Genomic DNA, 20,042 nt, shown 5'->3' with positions numbered 1-20,042 from the left:
TAGTCAAGTGTATGCTCATTGCTGGAGTTCAAATGAGCAATCCTTCCATGTTAAGCACGTTATGGTCATATAAATGTGGCCCAGAGTCCAGTGAAGGAGATCGGATTTAGGACTTTAGAGGATAATATGTCCATGATTTGGAGCTTCTGCTTAGTGTATTGGAAGAAGGTGACAAAGGGAGGTCCATCGCTCTTTCAAAGTGATGGCATGATAATCGAACCATATGATGGTCTATCGGCCCTGAAGTTGATTGATCAGAATCATATCACTATTTTGGATCCAAATTGCAAGCTCTCCACGTGTATGATCAAAGGCCCTATTAACTAACCTAGCTAGAATAATTGGTTCGATCATCTATGTTGAAACTGAACACCATGGGTGGAAATTCCCAAAGAATTTTTGTGAGGATTCATTTTAGGAAGCTAGGAGAGTTGTATGATCTCAAGACTAGGCCAACGGTAAATCTACAAAATCCAATAGAAAAACCCAGGCTTCTACAAGGCATGTGGTATCATGGTTCACAAATTTGAGGAATGTGGTACCGGGGAGTTTGAGGAAAAAGATCTCATGTGGGTGTCTACCTTAAGGCTATGCGAGGCACATGGCATGGTCATATCATCTCCAGTGGAAGAGGAAGAGGGGCCGACCATCCAGGTAGACAAAGAGGCAGGCGCACTGATGGTGGTCGTCGGAAGGGGATGTGGTGAGCATTTTGACAAAAGAACCAACCTCAACATAATGAGAAGCCCCGGGAGAAGGAAGGCAGTGAGTTGGCAGATAACGCGCCGAGCCTAGTTAAATATCAACGAACATCATCATGACAGATGGTAAGAGGAATGCAAATCATATGTTGGCACTTGAGGAAAGCACACCATTGAGTCAAAAACACACACTAAAGAAGCCCACCTATACCCCGCCAGTTGGGGATGTAGGTAACATGGTGATCAAGGATATTGTTGTAGAGAAGAAAATTGACCCTAGAAGTGAGAGTGACGAAGAGTTTAATAAGAGATCTAGGAAGTAAGGGGGGCTCACATTCAACAAAAATACCATCATTAGTAGCATCTTTCAAGGACTACTTGCTATGAAAATTTTGGATTGGAATTGTCGAGGACTTAGTAAAGCCCCAACAATTCGTGCATGCTTCTAGATATCCGGCGGCACAATGAAAATTTTCTTATGCTTTTGATGAATTAGATATAGTTTTCTAGTTTGTTTTTGGTAGTACGAAATGCAGCGATAACGGCGGTACATGCACAATGCAAAGACAATAGATCTTATGCATCACTCTCTCTATGTGATTTTATTAGGCAACCTTATATTTTTGTCAAACTTTGACCGTACATTTGATTTAGACAATATAAGTGGTATATCATAAAAATATATTGTTAGATTCATTCGAAAGAAGATGCCAATGGTCATTTTTGCTACAGATAAGGGCATCTTCAATGCTGACCTGCAAACCTCCCGCAACCGCCCGAACCACGAAAGCCATCCAACGCGGTCCTGTATCGGTTGGCGGCGCGGTCTGAACGCGATTTCTACCACAAACCGGAGACAAATGTAGGGGCGTTGCGGGAGTTCGAACACACTAAATGTCGCTCTCCGGCCCCCTGACCCACCCAAAACAAAGGCAGAGCCCGCGCTTTTGTAGCATCCCGCACTGTTTCCACGCGAAAATATTCCACTCCCCACCGCTCTCCGTTCAATTCTCGCTCTTTTCTCCCACCCTCTCTCTTCCGCCGCCGCCGCATGAAACCATCGAAGATGGAACCTTATACCTCGTTTGTGCACTGTCCTAGAGAGGCTAATTCTGTTGTTCATGAATTAGCAAATTTTGCTAAGGGCCCATCTTGTAATAGTTTTTGTTGTTGAGCCTCCTAGCAAGCTCATCCCTCTTTTATTAAGTGATATAACACTGGTCAGTTAAAAAAAGTGATGTAACACTGGTTGAATCGTAAATAAAGAGTGGGATATGATTTTAAAAAAAATACAGCTGTATCTATACTTCTTTTCGGACTTTTATAGCTGTTTTTAAGACACGTTTTCAGTTTGGAAGGTACTCCATACCTTACGGTGCCAGGACCGCAGAGACGGGACTCTCCCGGCCATGGCCGATTAGGTTAGGGTTTCGACGGTTGCCGCCGCCGCATCGCGTAAAGGGGTCGGGGTGCTCGAGCACGAGCGGAGGGCGCCGTCGGTGTGCGTCCCGAAAAGGCGGCCGCGGGCACGGGCTCGAGCGGAGAGATGCTGCACGAGCATGAGCACCCTGCAGCAGAGGACATTCCCGAATCTGATCCCGACGAGTGTGTAGTTGATGTCAAGAAAACAGAGTTGCACATACAAGATATACGTGAAGCGAAACTTTTGATCCAAGAGCTGAATCAATCGGGCGTGGGAGAGGATATCAGCGATGAGGAGTTCCTTGCTTACTTTGACCAGCTGGCTCCCGGGCCTCCGTGGGTTGATCTCAAAGCTGGGCTGACAGAAGAGGGTCTCGTTCAGCAATACGTCGACCATGCACTGTGCCGCTTCAGATATTACAAATACAAGGTTAAATTCCACAGTTCTATCTGTATAATTGCCAGAATTCACACATGCCATGCATTCTATTGCGACCATTTACTTTCTCTTCTATCCTATATTTGCTGGATTATTTAACCTCATGTTTGCATTTAATTTGATCTTCTATGTCATCTCATTGTCTACAGTTGTCACAGCCCAAGGAAGAGCCGCATGGTGATAACCTTCTCGAGGAAGAAGAGGACGATAAGGAAGAAAGGGAATATTTAGCTACATTGACAGAGAAGCAACTTCTTTTCCTTGAGGAAGATGACGCTACATCGGAAGAGGATGATAACCTTATGGATAAAACTGAGCATGACTGTAATATGGAGTTTCTTGAGGAGAAGGGATTTTTCATTAGCTTTGAAGAAGACGGAACACTCGATTGGTTTTTCTACCCTGCTTACTGCGAATGTGCTTCCCTGAGTGACTATCAACGCCTAGTCCTAAAAAATTATGTGAGTTATCTTCAATTTATAATTGTGGTCAATTGTACTGGCGCAATTGTCTGTCAATCACACACATTATGCAGTCTCCAAAACTGCCATTCTTGTTTAGAAAGAAGTAGAGAAATGTAGCAGGACCAAATATGGTGCCCACAGATAAAATCTTTTCACCTTATTCCTTAGTGCTCATTACCTTCGTCTTTTATGAAACGGCTCAGAGCTCCCCCCCCTCCCCGCGTCGCTCCCGTGTGGCGACCGGGGGGGAAACCCTAGCCGCCGGCTTCGAGCCTTCCCTCCTCCCTTCCCTCCCTCGCCGCCGCCGGACCTTGCTGTCGGGCAAAGCCCGCCGGTGCCGGTGGCGGCGGGGCTCCATCTCCATCCCGCTCGGAGGTTGTTGGCGCGGGTCGATGGCGTCCGGCCGAGCTTCGCACTGGTGAGGGGCGCGGAGGCGTGGCGGCGGGCCCTGGCGGCGGGGTAGTGAGGGCCTGGTGGCGGCGCGGTGGGCTTCACGAGGTGGCTCTTGCTCGCGGATGCGGTGGCGGCCTGGTCTGGGCTCGGCCAGATCTGGTGGGCCGGCGGACGGGGGCGGCGCGCGGCGCCTCTCCGGCAGGGTGGGCACGTCTGTTGTGGCATGTGGCGCGGCGGACGGGCTCGGGGCGGGCGCGCGAGCTGGTGGTGCGTGCTGGCCGACCTCCAGTCAGGGCTCCCCTGTTCCGGCCCCTGGACGACGGCGAGCGGCGCGGGGTGGCTCTCCCGGTGAGTGCTCTTGGCTGCGGGTGCGGGTTGGCTTCGCGCTCCTTGTCGATGGTTGGGCGGGCTGCCGTTGGTGGCCTCGCGTCGAGCTGCGGCGGGCGCCATGGTGAGGCGACACGGGGGTGTGTCCGGTGGGGAGTTCTCAGGAGGGATGGGAGGCCCCGATGGCCACCTGTCGCCGGTGCAGGGGTGCACCGGTCCGGATGCGTCCGCTCCCCTCCCCCTTTCCTCGGTTCTGTGCTCTTTGTTGGGGTTCTGGCGATGTTCGAGGCAGGGCGGTTGCTGGCATCTCCATAGGCGGCGGCTGCCAGTCAGGCCAAAGCCAAGGCCTTTGGGTGTTCACGGAGTTGCTTGGATGCTAGGCGGCGGCCCTGGCGGTGGGAGACGCGGCGTTCGTGGGCGGAGCGCGCATCTTGGGTGCGGTCGGGCAGCCATGGCCACGTGGGTGGCATGGCTGGCGATGTTTGGCGAAGCATGGTGGTTTGGTAGAGGGTTAACATCAGAGCGCATAACTTGCCCAGTCTTCTCCGGCCGACGGTGGCGGCGGCCGCGGGCGTCGTTTCCTTCATGAAGGCTCCGTCGTGGTGTTCTCTTCTCTCCATCTTGCTCCGGGTGAAAACTTGATCTCCGAGATCGGGCGGTGGCGACTTTCGATGTCGTGCCCTTCTTGAAGGCACCGCCTTGGAGTCCATGCTTCGCCATTGTCCCGCTTCACTTCTTCTCGGTGGCTAGGTCTCGGAAGGTCCTCGTCGGCCCCAAGTGTTTGGTAGTGTGCTTGGTGGTCGATTGGGTAGTGTTGCGGTGCATCGGCACCCTTTTATCTTGCCTTGGGTGTGTGTGTTGTGTGGGTGGTTGCGTGTTGTATCCGGATTTGTACTTCTGGTCGTTGCTTTATCTATAAAGCGGGGCGAAAGCCTTTTTCGGTATGAAACGGCTCACTGATTGACTCTTTGACTCTGTCTAATAATTTTTTTTGTTTTGTAAGCAACTGAATTGTATTTTCTGATAAATACTAGCCACTTATTTATTTTTCTTTTTATCATATATGGTTAAAAATTGTTTTTTTTTCTTTGCAGCTTCAAGCCTTTAGTTCAATCAAATCTTTGCTTAGGTTATGTAATTGCCTGTCGTTCTAAAAATTGCTAAGCAATCGATTTCTCTCTCTGTCCTTTTCAATGTAGGGTGGTACCGAGTACAGCATGTGGAGTGACTACCATAGCTACCTTCATAGCTATGATATTGAACGAGAGTATCTCAAGTACTGCGAGGAATTATCCAAGCGACTGAAGGTATGTATCAGAGATCATGTTAAGGAAATCGTCTAATTTTGTTCAATGCTTTCAAGCTTCTTTGGACTTACAACTTTCTTTTTCTCTGGCAACAGTGGATGGAAGATTATGTCGATATTTGCCGCTCATCCGTCAAAGTAAGTATGGCCTTACAAAATTCTTGGAATGACACTGTTAATTATTTGTATATCTTGTAACACCCTCATAACTTTGTTGTTGTTCAGTGGGGTAAAATATCTTCCCGAGGAGCATTTCAAGCAATTAAGATTGCTGCTACTAGCTTTCCCAAGATCACTCCTACTTTAGCTTACAATGGCTTTGATGTAGGATCTTTCACACACATGAATTTAATGTAGCTTACAATGGCCTATATTGTATCTGACAGTTGCATTCACTTGATTTAGGAGTATAAAGAGCGCATTTGCTATTATCATACTTGGTTTAAGGAGTATGATCGTTTGTACTTTGAGATTTGGCGGCGGGTCACAAAGGGAACGGTTAGTGTGTTATGCGCAACTAAGCAACTACTCAATGATGGTTCATTGTTTCGAATACACTGTATATGTTTAGCAATGCACGACCTTTCCCTTGAATAATGTTCAACAGAGTTTCTGAAAGGCTATGGAGGACGTTTGTAAGATGAACAAGTTTCCGGTACGACAAGGTTTAATGCAAACTGCGCTGGACCATGAGTACACCATGACGTTGCTGGAAGAGGACGTACGTTAGCTGTTTTGATTAATAGATAATTTGCACTTGTAACTTAATATTCTTTTCTGTGCATATATGCTTATCTCTTTTCATCTTCCTGACTTCAGTTCCATACCTGCACGGCAGCCATTCGCCCTGGAGTAAGTAGCGTCTTTTGTATGTGACATGCAGGTGTAATTCATTGAAATATTTCCTTCTATCTGATGTATGGTCTGCTTTCCTACAGGTTAAAGAGGATAAAGCTAAGGAGTTGATTGCAGACGGAGTTAAAAAGCTGGTACTGCAATTTGTGAATTCACCTCTGCATTATTCATGGAGTTAAATACACTAGGGGTGCCTCAACTTGTTTGGTACGGTCAGTTTGGTGCCTAAAGTTGTAAAATACATGGAACTGATGCTCGAACTTGTCTGGTTGTGCAAATACGGTGCTTCCTTCCGTATCCAGACGTATGCTATGCCGGCATGGAGTGACAGCGTGGCGGTGGCCCACATGTAAGTGGCTGAGAGCAGGGGAGGAGCTGGGTAGCCTACGCGTGAGGAGTCGCCTCATATTTTATTTAATCACGTATGAAAGCCAATAGTAAAAATAAATTGCATGATTTAGAATCCATGCTGAGATCTCACAGTCGCAGATTGTATTGTACGCATAAGCTATCCACCATGCCAAAATATGCACAGTGGACTTTCATAAAGTCGAATTATATATACGGTGTTGCTGTGCAAAAGGTAACATTGGAGCACGGGCATATTGTGCCAGTTTCTCTTAAGTTCAGAGAATTGGATTTTTACAACTAAAAAAAATTCCAAAATCTTTTATACGTGCACACATAGAAGTGTAATATATTGTGCGAATTTTCATCAAAATTCGCGTTTGTATGTGAGAGATACCAAAAATATACATACATGCAAAAAACACGAGAGAGAGATCAAACACATAGCTACTGGTACATACCCTCAGCCCCGAGGGTGGATTACTCCCTCCTCGTCATGGAGAGCGTCGGGATGATGAAGATGGCCACCGGTGAGGGATTCCCCCCTCCGGCAGGGTGCCGGAACAAGGTCCCGATTGGTTTTTGGTGGCTACAGAGGCTTGCGGCGGCGGAACTCCCGATCTAGGTTATTTTCTGGAGGTTTTTTAATATATAAGAGGTTTTGGCGTCGAGGGCCTCCGGGCTGTCCACGAGGTAGGGGGCGCGCCCAGGGGGGTGGGCGCGCCTCCCACCCTCGTGGGCAGCCCGGGACTCTTCTGGCGCAACTCTTTTACTCCATGGCCTTCTTCTGGTCCAGAAATAAACTCCGTCAAGTTTCAGGTCAATTGGACTCCGTTTGGTTTTCCTTTTCTGCGATACTCAAAAACAAGAAAAAACAGAAACTGGCACTGGGCTCTAGGTTAATAGGTTAGTCCCAAAAATCATATAAAATAGCATATAAATGCATATAAAACATCCTAGAAGGATAATATAATAGCATGAATACTTCATAAATTATAGATACGTTGGAGACATATCAATCATCCCTTCCTCCTTGGGGAAATACCGACGTAGCTTCAAGCGACATCAATCACCACTTAATATCATCCTTCATGGGTTGTATGAGATCTTCCTCTTGATGCAAACCTATGGAAACATACCTAACCCCACATAGAACTCTCACGTAGACCATGGGTTAGTACACAAAGCGTAATGGACAATGCTTACCATACCATGGGATCACTTGATCTCTCTCCGTACATCTTGTATGCTTTGTGTGTTGATCAACTTGATTCACTCTTTGACTTAGTCTTGAGAGTAGTGTAGTTTGGTAGAATGGTTTGCAAAGTTTTAGGCCAAATCGATGAGTGTAGGTGGTACTTCATGTACAACTTGTTCTTTGGTCAAAATCTTTGATAATTTGTGTAGGTCAAATGGAGTGGTGGACTTTGAGGAAATTAGGGTGGTGAGGTTGTTTTGTCATGGTTGATCACCATGGCAAATTTGAGGTCCAATGGATGGGTGAAAAATATACTTCCTTCACAAAATGGTTTGGTGTATAAAAAGTTTGGGAATTTGTGGATGGGTTTGTAAGAGTTGGGTGAGGCTCAAAACTGGTGGTTAGGCTTTATGTGGCTAGGTTATGATCTATGCAAAATTTACCGAAAAATGCTTTCGCCCCGCTTTATATATAAAGCACCAACCAACATCCGAGCCGATACAAACGACAACACGCCACACCAACACACACCCAAGGCCAGATACATAGGTGCCAAGGACCTACAACAACAACACACCGAACGACTTGAAGTAGACTAAACAATGACTGTAAGCAACACTACGGAGCCGCCGGAGCCTTTCACGGTGAAGATACCACGAAGAGGTGAAGCTGAGAGTTGACGAACCGTGAGCTCCAAGACAGTGCCTTCAGGAAGGATACAACACCGAAGCGCCGCCACCACCCGATCCAAAGATCTAGATTTTCATCTGGAGCACGACGAAGGGAAAGGAGCAACCACAACGGAGACTTCAGGAAGATGACGACGACCACGGGCGCCGCCTCCGTCGGCTCGGCCAATGCCAGGCAAGATTTTCACCCCGGCAATCATACTCCGCCTTCACCAAGGTGCCGCCAGGCACAAGACCCAAACGGCACACCACCACGAAACATCAAACCGCCAGCCACCACGCCGCCCCTGCGGCCATGGCTGCTAGCCGCCTGCACCTGAGCCACAAGCTCAGCCCACGAGCACCGCAGCCCCCGCCAACCAGACCGCCGTCCAGGAAACAAGACACCCCATAGGTCCTTCAAGTTGCGAGCGATGAACCGACCGGCTTGCTCCAACCGCCGCCAGAGTGCCGGTGACCAGAACGACCAGACCGATCAGGGAGCCATCAGGTCTAAGAAAAGGTGAAGCGGGAGCGGACGTCGTCAACGCTCGGCACCCCTGCTGGTGACGGGTGGCCCGACCGCATCGGAGCCACCTATCACACCCACCACCTCTTCCAAACGCCACCCCTGACGCCCAACCTCTGCTCCCAGCTGGATCTGTATCTGGCAAGGACCGACCACCCGCCCAGCCACGCAGAGATCGCCGGACAGGCCGTAGCCGAAGCCGAAGACAACCAACAGGGCATCCACACAGGCCACCTGCGAATGAACAGATGCCAAACCTGACTCCAGCCGTCGCCGCAACGCCGGCCCGACCAAACACCGTGAGGCCACCACGCCGTAGCCCACGCCCCTCGCAACGACCAACGCCGGGCCGCTGCCTCCACCTCGCGCCCATTTCCCACACCAGCTGGAAGGACCAGCCGCAGCAGGCACGCGCACCACCCACAGCCTCTACCTGCAGCCATCGCCGTCGGCCCACACCGCCCGCAGCCCACGCCGCCCGCCGCCGCCAACTGCCAAATCTACGGCCGCCACAGCCGCAGGCACGCCCCCCCCACTTCGCAGCCGGCCACGCCGCCCAAAGCCCCGAGGGCCACCGCTGGAGAGGCCTGTGCTGCGCCACCGCGCCCTGCAACCGCACGGAGTCCCGACCCAGCGGTGCCGGCCCGCACCGGAGCCCCTGTGTGAGGAGGCGAGAGGTCCCGCCGCCGACGACGCCGGCTGGGCTTCGCCCAGCCGCGTCCCCTGGCGGCGGCGAGGAGGAGGAGGGCCGGGAAGGGAGTTGCGGGCGGCGGCAGCTGGGGATCCTCCCCATAGCCCACGGGCACGACGAGGGAGGGAGAGGATAAGGTACAATCCTTGGTTCGTCTCTATGCAAAATTTCAGCTTCATAGGACAAAGGCACAATGCACTTGCTTCATAGGTCAACAGATTTGGCAGACACTTAAGAAGGATGCTCTAGTCAAAATTTGATTTATAGGTGTTTGAATGGAAATAGAGTTTCTAGGTATAGGAGGGTTTCTGGAAAATTTGGTGAGGCCAAAGTGTCAAAGGAAAAAGGGTCCCCAGTGCAAAGATGGTCTCTAGGTTTTAATTTTAGTAAAAGGGTTTAGGGTTTTAGTGATCCAAACTTAAGACAAAATTATCCAGGGTCAAGGTAACTTGGGTAGGTTAACAAGGCTTGAGCAACCAAGCAAGTCAATCATCATCAAGTATACACCAAGTTTCAAGAAAATCCAAGAACACCAGAAGAAAAAGGCAGAAGCCACAACTTGCAAAAGGAATTTTCAGGCAGTGAAAATCCAGGTTGTTACAACCGGTGAACAACTGTGACGATTCTAGGTAATGAGGTTGTGCTTCCCGACGAACCTTCACCCCACACCCTAAGATAGATATTGTGGTTGTTGCTTCCTCGACGAGGTCGGCCTCCCCCATCTCATGCTCAGGGCGACAGGAAAGTGACCGACACCGCGAATATTTCAAGTACATGATATTTAGCAAACCCTCCTTTTTTTTAATTTAGGGAACCCAAAGACTAAGTGCTTCTCTCTCTACGTATATATCTTTGTACTTGAAAAATAAGGAGTATAGAAGTCAAGTAAAAAAAAGAGTACAAATTATGTCTAAGTCGAACGGTGCCAAGTTTGATTAAAATTTAGGAAAACTATCAATCATACCAATACTCAATTTTTGCACTATCAGACGTCACACATTTATACGTCTTCTTTTCAAGCATGGACGGAGTACATGCCTAAGTTTTAACATAACCAAATCTTTAGCGGATTTTTTTTTCAAAAATTATCATGCTTGCAGCATCTCTTTTTTTGACAAGAACAGCAGGAGCTCTGCCTTTGCATTGTAGATGGGAAGGAGGTACATGGTACAAGTAGAGGTGGCAAACTGCCCAAAAAAGCCAAAAACACAGGAAAACACTTGCTCTCGTACAGAGAGCTACAGATGCAAACTAGACAGCATCCTAAACCATGTTTCTACCCAGCCACCTGGATGGAAGGACGGAAGGCCTCGTTGAGCATTTTGATATCATCCTGAATGAGATTCACCAAGGCTCTTGACGCCATCTCAGCATTCTCAAAGACCCTTATGTTCCGTTCCTTTCAAAGATGCCAAGCAATGTATGCCGAGAGGGATGTTTCCTCCGCAGCCTTGGATTGTGCACCGCAATGCATATAGAGCCTGTTCCACCAATCTGAAACTGAGTTTGCAGAGTGCACCACGTTGTAAATCCTGTCACTTGTACCCTGGAATAGGTACCAGACCTCTCTCGCATAGCTGCACCGCAGCGTGATATGTTCTGCGGTTTCGGGCTCCTGATCACACAGCCGACAGCAGGCATTGTATGGCCATCGTCTAGCCTGCAGCCTGTCCGCAGTCCAATTTCTATTCTGCAGCAATAGCCAGATGTAGAACCGTACCTTTCCCTCAAGCTTTGTTCTCGACACGTGTGCAATCCCGGGCTGCTCAATCCATGCAGCGAACTAGATCTCATAAGCAGAGCAGGCCGAGTATCTTCCATTTGCAGTGACATTTTCGATAGCATTGATTCTTAGCATACAACAAAACTAACATGAGGGGCTCTCATGTTAGATGCAAGCAACCGTCTGACAGAGCTGTTAGATGGGTGTAGTTGGAGCAGAAGTCACTTCTATCCACCATTTTAACATAGCTTAAAAATTGCAAACAATGTACTATACGCTAAAAAATCGTGTAACTGCAAAAACTATATGCTAATTAAGAGTTACAACCCTAGCCAACACCCGATGCTTTGCCAAAAACTGCGTTTCTTTGAATAAGATTTAGTTTACTAACTACAAGTTGATACAGATCATTGCAAGAATTGCAAACGAACAATGTTGCAAAAATAATTAGGAAACATTATGCAGCATGTGTATGCACATTTTGGAACGGAGGGTGTACATGTCAAGTAATACTGCTAAAATTGCTCTCAGACTGCATAAATGACCTATTACAGTATCTTACAGGTCACTGCCATTTCTACACACAACTACATGTGGGAAGCACAGTACAACATGACAATGGATGGTTCAGTTTCATAATCTTATAAACAACGCTTGTTTGCCAATTATCTCATTCTTCAGAATCTTAATTATACTGTTGCCTCAGTCTTCTCGGAAGGAAGAATTCCAATAATGCGTGCGATCTCTATCTTTTTTCTGATATAATCCTCATAGGACTTGGGCATATTAACCTAAAAAAGAGAAGAATTTCACTAGGGAAATCATCTTTCAAAAGCATGACTAAGAGTTAAATACACCGGAGGTGCCTAAACTTGTCCTGCACGGTCAGTTTGATGCCTAAAGTTGCAAAATACATAAAATTAGTGCCCAAACTTGTCCAGTCATGCAAATACGGTGCCTCCTTCCGTATTCAAACATACGCCCTGCCCACGTGAAGTTCCAGCATTGCAGTGGCCCACATGTAAGTGGATACGTGCAGGGACGAATTATTTTGCAGGAACATCCCTTGTATTTTATTTAATCATGTAGGGAAGTCCTCAAATACAGTGTATGCTAGAGAGAAATAACATGAAAAAAGATCTCCATGACTGTGTTTAGAACCTGCACCTCCAGGTTACCAAACGTCACGATCTGCCCACGTGGGCAAACTATCCGGTATGTACAAGTAATAGCTAGAAAATTATGTAGACCAATTCCACGTGTTGCTTTGCAATTTTTCTGATGCGTAATCTACCGGTTTTATTTTTTATTTTTTCTCCAAGTTCCTGTTTAGTTTTATGACACGCAAATTTCCCATATAAAAAATACAATAATTATCGATATGCAGTTACTATTTTTTTTCTTTTCATTGTGTACTTTGAAGAGGTAAAATTAACTTTTTCAAAAATATATGTGGATTTAAAAGTTTCAAAAAATATTTAAGATTATTGTGTAAATTTATATATCTTCATTCCGGACCAGAAGGATACATGATTATGGTGTATCTTCATTGTATTTCTGAAATGCAAAATTATTAAACAATTGACAGCATTGTATTTTTTTGAAATTATTCAACATATATGAAAATTACTGTGTAGTAATATTAAATTCTAGAAATGTATCAAAACATGTCAACCGTGTTTGTAGAATTGTAAGGATAATTTTACACACACACAAAAGTTAATACTCTATGGACATATTCTAAAACATGTTGAACCTGACAAATTTCGTAAACACGTTATAACTTTTGAATACATGTGAAACATTTTCCAAAAACATGAAATGCACTAGCGCTTTCTTTTAAGTTCATGGCAGCTGTAACTTTTTCTTGCATTTCTTCTTTCAAAAGGTAAAAACAATATGAAAGACCAAAAATAAACATAAACTTGAAAAATAAAAATAAAACTTGTGTGGGCCCAAACGAGTGCCATATATAAAGGAATAGCTTGAAGAGGTACATAGCAGCCAAAGCGGATTTTCGGAGCACGGTGGCCACTGGGCATTTTTTTAAAGGTTAAAAATTGTCACTTAAAAGTTCAGATTTTTTTCACACCAGAAACGTATGCACGTGCACTGACTGTCAAATTTCGTACAAAATTATGTTATATTATGCCCTGCAATAAAGACAAAATTCTTGACAAATAACAAGGAAATTTTTGCATGTATGTATATTTTTGGTATCTCTCACATACAAACGCGAATTTTGATGAAAATTCGCACAATATATTACACTTCTATGTGTGCACGTATAAAAGATTTTGGAATTTTTTTAGTTGTAAAAATCCAATTCTCTGAACTTAAGAGAAACTGGCACAATATGCCCGTGCTCCAAAGTTACCTTTTGCACAGCAACACCGTATATATAATTCGACCTTATGAAAGTCCACTGTGCATATTTTGACGTGGTGGATAGCTTATGCGTACAATACAATCTGCGACTGTGAGATCTCAGCATGGATTCTAAATCATGCAATTTATTTTTACTATTGGCTTTCATACGTGATTAAATAAAAAATGAGGCGACTCCTCACGCGCAGGCTACCCAGCTCTTCCCCTGCTCTCAGCCACTTACATGTGGGCCACCGCCATGCTGTCACTCCATGCCGGCATAGCGTACGTCTGGATATGAAAGGAGGCACCGTATTTGCACAACCAGACAAGTTCGAGCATCAGTTTCATGTATTTTACAACTTTAGGCACCAAACTGACCGTACCGAACAAGTTGAGGCACCCCTAGTGTATTTAACTCTGCTTCCCACATGTAGTTGTGTGTGTAGAAATGGCAGTGACCTGTAAGATACTGTAATAGGTCATTTATGCAGTCTGAGAGCAATTTTAGCAGTACTACTTGACATATACACCCTCCGTTCCAAAATGTGCATACACATGCTGCATAATGTTTCCTAATTATTTTTGCAACATTGTTCGTTTGCAATTCTTGCAATGATCTGTATCAACTTGTAGTTAGTAAACTAAATCTTATTCAAAGAAACACAGTTTTTGGCAAAGCATCGGGTGTTGGCTAGGGTTGTAACTCTTAATTAGCATATAGTTTTTGCAGTTACACGATTTTTTAGCGTATAGTACATTGTTAGCGTATAGTACTCGTGGGCTGAGCTCGCGGCTCAGGTGCGGGCGGCTAGCAGGCATGGCCGCGGGGGCGGCGTGGTGGCTGGCGGTTTGATGTTTCGTGGTGGTGTGCCGTTTGGGTCTTGTGCCTGGCAGCACCTTGGTGAAGGCGGAGTATGATTGCCGGGGTGAAAATCTTGCGTGGCATTGGCCGGGCCGACGGAGGCGGCGCTCGTGGTCGTCGTCATCTTCCTGAAGTCTCCGTTGTGGTTGCTCCTTTCCCTTCGTCGTGCTCCAGATGAAAATCTAGATCTTTGGATCGGGTGGTGGCAGCGCTTCGGTGTTGTATCCTTCCTGAAGGCACTGTCTTGGAGCTCACGGTTCGTCAACTCTCAGCTTCACCTCTTCGTGGTATCTTCACCTTGAAAGGCTCCGGCGGCTCCGTAGTGTTGCTTACAGTCATTGTTTAGTCTACTTCAAGTCGTTCGGTGTGTTGTTGTTGTAGGTCCTTGGCACCTATGTATCTGGCCTTGGGTGTGTGTTGGTGTTGCGTGTTGTCGTTTGTATCGGCTCGGATGTTGGTTGGTGCTTTATATATAAAGCGGGGCGAAAGCCTTTTTCGGTAAATTTTGCATAGATCATAACCTAGCCACATAAAGCCTAACCACCAGTTTTGAGCCTCACCCAACTCTTACAAACCCATCCACAAATTCCCAAACTTTTTATACACCAAACCATTTTGTGAAGGAAGTATATTTTCACCCATCCATTGGACCTCAAATTTGCCATGGTGATCAACCATGACAAAACAACCTCACCACCCTAATTTCCTCAAAGTCCACCACTCCATTTGACCTACACAAATTACCAAAGATTTTGACCAAAGAACAAGTTGTACATGAAGTACCACCTACACTCATCGATTTGGCCTAAAACTTTGCAAACCATTCTACCAAACTACACTACTCTCAAGACTAAGTCAAAGAGTGAATCAAGTTGATCAACACACAAAGCATACAAGATGTACGGAGAGAGATCAAGTGATCCCATGGTATGGTAAGCATTGTCCATTACGCTTTGTGTACTAACCCATGGTCTACGTGAGAGTTTTATGTGGGGTTAGGTATGTTTCCATAGGTTTGCATCAAGAGGAAGATCTCATACAACCCATGAAGGATGACATTAAGTGGTGATTGATGTCGCTTGAAGCTACGTCGGTATTTCCCCAAAGAGGAAGGGATGATTGATATGTCTCCAACGTATCTATAATTTATGAAGTATTCATGCTATTATATTATCCTTCTAGGATGTTTTATATGCATTTATATGCTATTTTATATGATTTTTGGGACTAACCTATTAACCTAGAGCCCAGTGCCAGTTTCTGTTTTTTCTTGTTTTTGAGTATCGCAGAAAAGGAAAACCAAACGGAGTCCAATTGACCTGAAACTTGACGGAGCTTATTTTTGGACCAGAAGAAGGCCATGGAGTAAAAGAGTTGGGCCAGAACAGTCCCGGGCTGCCCACGAGGGTGGGAGGCGCGCCCACCACCTGGGCGCGCCCCCCTACCTCGTGGACAGCCCGGAGACCCCCCTGACTTGTTCTCGATGCCAAAACCTCTTTTATATACAAAACCTCCAGAAAATAACCTAGATCGGGAGTTCCGCCGCCGCAAGCCTCTGTAGCCACCAAAAACCAATCGGGACCCTGTTCCGGCACCCTGCCGGAGGGGGGAATCCCTCACCGGTGGCCATCTTCATCATCCCGGCGCTCTCCATGACGAGGAGGGAGTAGTCCACCCTCGGGGCTGAGGGTATGTACCAGTAGCTATGTGTTTGATCTCTCTCTCTCTCTCTCTCGTGTTCTTGATTTGGCACGATCTTGATGTATCGCGAGCTTTGCTATTATAGTTGGATCTTATGATGTTTCTCCCTCTCTACTCTCTTGTAATGGATTGAGTTTTCTCTTTGAAGTTATCTTATCGGATTGAGTCTTTAAGGATTTGAGAACACTTGATGTATGTCTTGCATGTGCTTATCTGTGGTGACAATGGGATATCACGTGATCTACTTGATGTATGTTTTGGTGATCAACTTGCGGGTTCCGTAACATCGTGAACTTATGCATAGGGGTTGGCACACGTTTTTGTCTTGACTCTTCGGTAGAAACTTTGGGTCACTCTTAGAAGTACTTTGTGTTGGATTGAATAGATGAATCTGAGATTGTGTGATGCATATCATATAATCATACCCACGGATACTTGAGGTGACATTGGAGTATCTAGGTGACATTAGGGTTTTGGTTGATTTGTATCTTAAGGTGTTATTCTAGTACGAACTCTATGATAGATCGAACGGAAAGAATAGCTTCGTGTTATTTTACTACGGACTCTTGAATAGATCGATCAGAAAGGATAACTTTGAGGCGGTGTCGTACCCTACAATAATCTCTTCTTTTGTTCTCCGCTATTAGTGACTTTGGAGTGACTCTTTGTTGCATGTTGAGGGATAGTTATGTGATCCAATTATGTTATTATTGTTGAGAGAACTTGCACTAGTGAAAGTATGAACCCAAGGCCTTGTTTCCTAGCATTGCAATACCATTTACGCTCACTTTTATCATTAGTTACCTTGCTGTTTTCATATTTTCAGATTACAAAAACCTATATCTACCATCCATATTGCACTTGTATCACCATCTCTTCGCCGAACTAGTGCACATATACAATTTACCATTGTATTGGGTGTGTTGGGGACACAAGAGACTCATTGTTATTTGGTTGCAGGGTTGTTGGAGAGAGACCATCTTCATCCTACGCCTCCCACGGATTGATAAACCTTAGGTCATCCACTTGAGGGACATTTGCTACTGTCCTACAAACCTCTGCACTTGGAGGCCCAACAACGTCTACAAGAAGAAGGTTGTGTAGTAGACATCAAGCTCTTTTCTGGCGCCGTTGCCGGGGAGGTGAGTACTTGAAGGTATATCTTTAGATCTTGCAATTGAATCTTTTAGTTTCTTGTTTTATCACTAGTTTAGTTTATAAAAGAAAACTACAAAAAAATGGAATTGAGGGTGCCTCATATGCTTCATCTTTTTAATATCTTTCGTGAAAATGATGGGAAGGAAAATTGTGCTCAAGTACTAGAAGAAGAATTACATAGAATGCTTGGCATAAAATATGTGAATGATGAGCATGATTGCAATGTTGTTAGTATGAATTATTTGAATACCCATGATGCTAATGATATGCAAAGCCACAAGCTTGGGGATGCTATGTTTGATGAAGATGATATGTTTAGTCCCCCAAGTTTTGATGAGCAAATTTATTATGATGAAAGCATGCCTCCTATTTATGATGATTATTGTGATGACACGTATGCTATAAAGAATAAATATAACCATGAAACTTGTCATCATGATTTTAATTTTCAATTGGATTATGCTTCACATGATAGTTATTTTGCTGAGTTTGCTCCCACTACTATTGATGAGAATAAATTTGCTTATGTGGAGAGTAATAAAATTTCTATGCTTGTAGATCATGAAAAGAATGCTTTAGGTGATAGTTATATTGTTGAATTCATTCATGATGCTACTAAAAATTATTATGAGTGAGGAACATATGCTTGTAGGAATTGCAATAATATCAAGTTTCATCTCTATGTGTTGAAAATCTTCAAGTTATGCTTGCTTTGCCTTCCTATGCTAGTTGATTATTGTTCCCATAAATTGTTTGTTCACAAAATCCCTATGCATAGGAAGTGGGTTAGACTTAAATGTGATAGTCATATTATTCATGATGCTCTCTTTATGTTTCAATTCTTATCTTTTATGTGAGCATCATTGAAATCATCATGCCTAGCTAGGGGCGTTAAACGTTAGCGCTTGTTGGGAGGCAACCCAATTTTACTTTTGTTCCTTGATTTTTGTTCCTGTTTAGTAATAAATAATTCATCTAGCCTCTGTTTAGATGTGGTTTTATGTTTTAGTTAGTGTTTGTGCCAAGTAGAACCTTTGGGAAGACTTGGGTGAAGTCTATGTGATCTTGCTGTAAAAAACAGAAACTTTTGCGCTCACGAGATTAGCTGCCATTTTTTACTAGAGAGTGATTTTAGGTTGATTCTTTCTGATGAAGATTAATAGACAAATTCCTCAGGTCCACCAATTTATTTCAGAATTTTTGGAGTTCCAGAAGTATTCGAATGATACAGATTACTACAGACTGTTCTGTTTTTGACATATTCTGTTTTCTATGTGTTGTTTGCTTATTTTGATGAATCTATGAGTAGTATCGGAGGGTATGAACCATAGATAAGTTGGAATACAGTAGATATTACACCAATATGAATTTAGAATGAGTTCACAACAGTACCTAAGTGGTGATTTATTTTCTTATACTAACGGAGCTTACAAGTTTTCTGTTAAGTTTTGTGTTGTGAAGTTTTCAAGTTTTGGGTAAAGATTCGATGGACTATGGAATAAGGAGTGGCAAGAGCCTAAGCTTGGGGATGCCCAAGGCACCCCAAGGTAATATTCAAGGACAACCAAAAGCCTAAGCTTGGGGATGCCCCGGATGGCATCCCCTCTTTCGTCTTCGTTCATCGGTAACTTTACTTGGAGATACATTTTTATTCACCACATGATATGTGTTTTGCTTGGAGCGTCATTTTCTTTTGTTAGTATTTGCTTGCTGTTATTTATAATAATGTTTTGCATCTCTAGTTTCAATAAAAATGTCAAGGATAGCTTTTACTATGATTATTTTGCAAATATACATGTTGCTGTTTCAAAACAGAAAGTTTACCGCTGTTGCAAAAATTCCCTAGAAAAGTCAGAATGTGATAAAATGTTGAAACTTTTTGCATAATAAGCTCTGATAAATTTTCTACAGTGTGGTAGAATTTCATAATGTTTGGAGTTAGGGAAGTATTGATACTCTTGCATTCTTTACAGACTGTACTGTTTTGGCAGATTGTTGTTATGTTTGCATTGTTTGCATATGTTTGCTTGTTTAATGATTCTATTTGAGGATAGGAGTATTAAATATGCAGAGACATTTAGTATGCAATGTTGAATAATAATTTTTGTGATTTTCTACAGTAGAGAATGATAAAGTTTTTGCATTGGTTTATACTAACTTATCTCACGAGTTCTTGTTGAGTTTGGTGTGGATGAAGCTTTCGAGATTTAGGAAACCGTGATATGAGAGGAATTAAGGAGACACAAAAGCTCAAGCTTGGGGATGCCCAAGGCACCCCAAGATAATATTTCAAGAAGTCTCAAGCATCTAAGCTTGGGGATGCCCCGGTAGGCATCCCACCTTTCCTCTTCAACAATTATCGGTTAGTATCGGTTGAGCCTAAGTTTTTGCTTCTTCACATGATGAGTGCTATCCTTGAAGTGTCGTTTTATTTTGTTTTGCTTGTTGTTTGATTTATATCCCAAGATCTGAAATTCTTAAATGAGAGAGAGTCTTCACATAGCTACATAATTATTTAACTACTCATTGATCTTCACTTATATCTTTTTGGAGTAGTTTGTCATTTATTCGTGTGCTTCACTTATATCCTATGAGTAAATCGTTGAATGAATTGAATATCATAAATCTGAAATTATATATGTTTCATATGCTTATCCCATGGGGAGTAATGACTTCACATATAAGAAGCAGAGGTGGTAAATTTATTGAATGTTAGCAAACATTGTATTGGTCACTTGAACAATTCATGAAAAAATATTGAAGGAAGGGAGATTTCACATATAAATATACTATCTTGGACATCTTCTATGATTGTGAGCCCCATTAATTATTTTCAAACCTGAGCAAATTAGTTGAAGTTGGACAAGGAAGACAACATAATGAGTTA

At 44.3% G+C, this 20,042-nt stretch overlaps 1 long non-coding RNA gene across 1 annotated transcript; it reads left to right on the top strand.

The window, feature by feature from the left end:
• Positions 1-4,532: 4,532 nt before the first annotated feature.
• LOC120962575 (uncharacterized) lies at positions 4,533-6,471 on the top strand. Its single transcript, XR_006662075.2, has 4 exons — positions 4,533-5,053; positions 5,149-5,773; positions 5,872-5,904; positions 5,991-6,471. It is a non-coding gene; the product is annotated as an uncharacterized lncRNA (long non-coding RNA).
• Positions 6,472-20,042: the final 13,571 nt, after the last annotated feature.

Source organism: Aegilops tauschii, chromosome 4 (genome assembly GCF_002575655.3).
Source record: "Aegilops tauschii subsp. strangulata cultivar AL8/78 chromosome 4, Aet v6.0, whole genome shotgun sequence".
NCBI classification, from domain to species: Eukaryota; Viridiplantae; Streptophyta; class Magnoliopsida; order Poales; family Poaceae; genus Aegilops; species Aegilops tauschii.
Note: the sequence above shows the minus strand (reverse complement) of the source record. Positions and strands in the feature narration are given on the sequence as shown.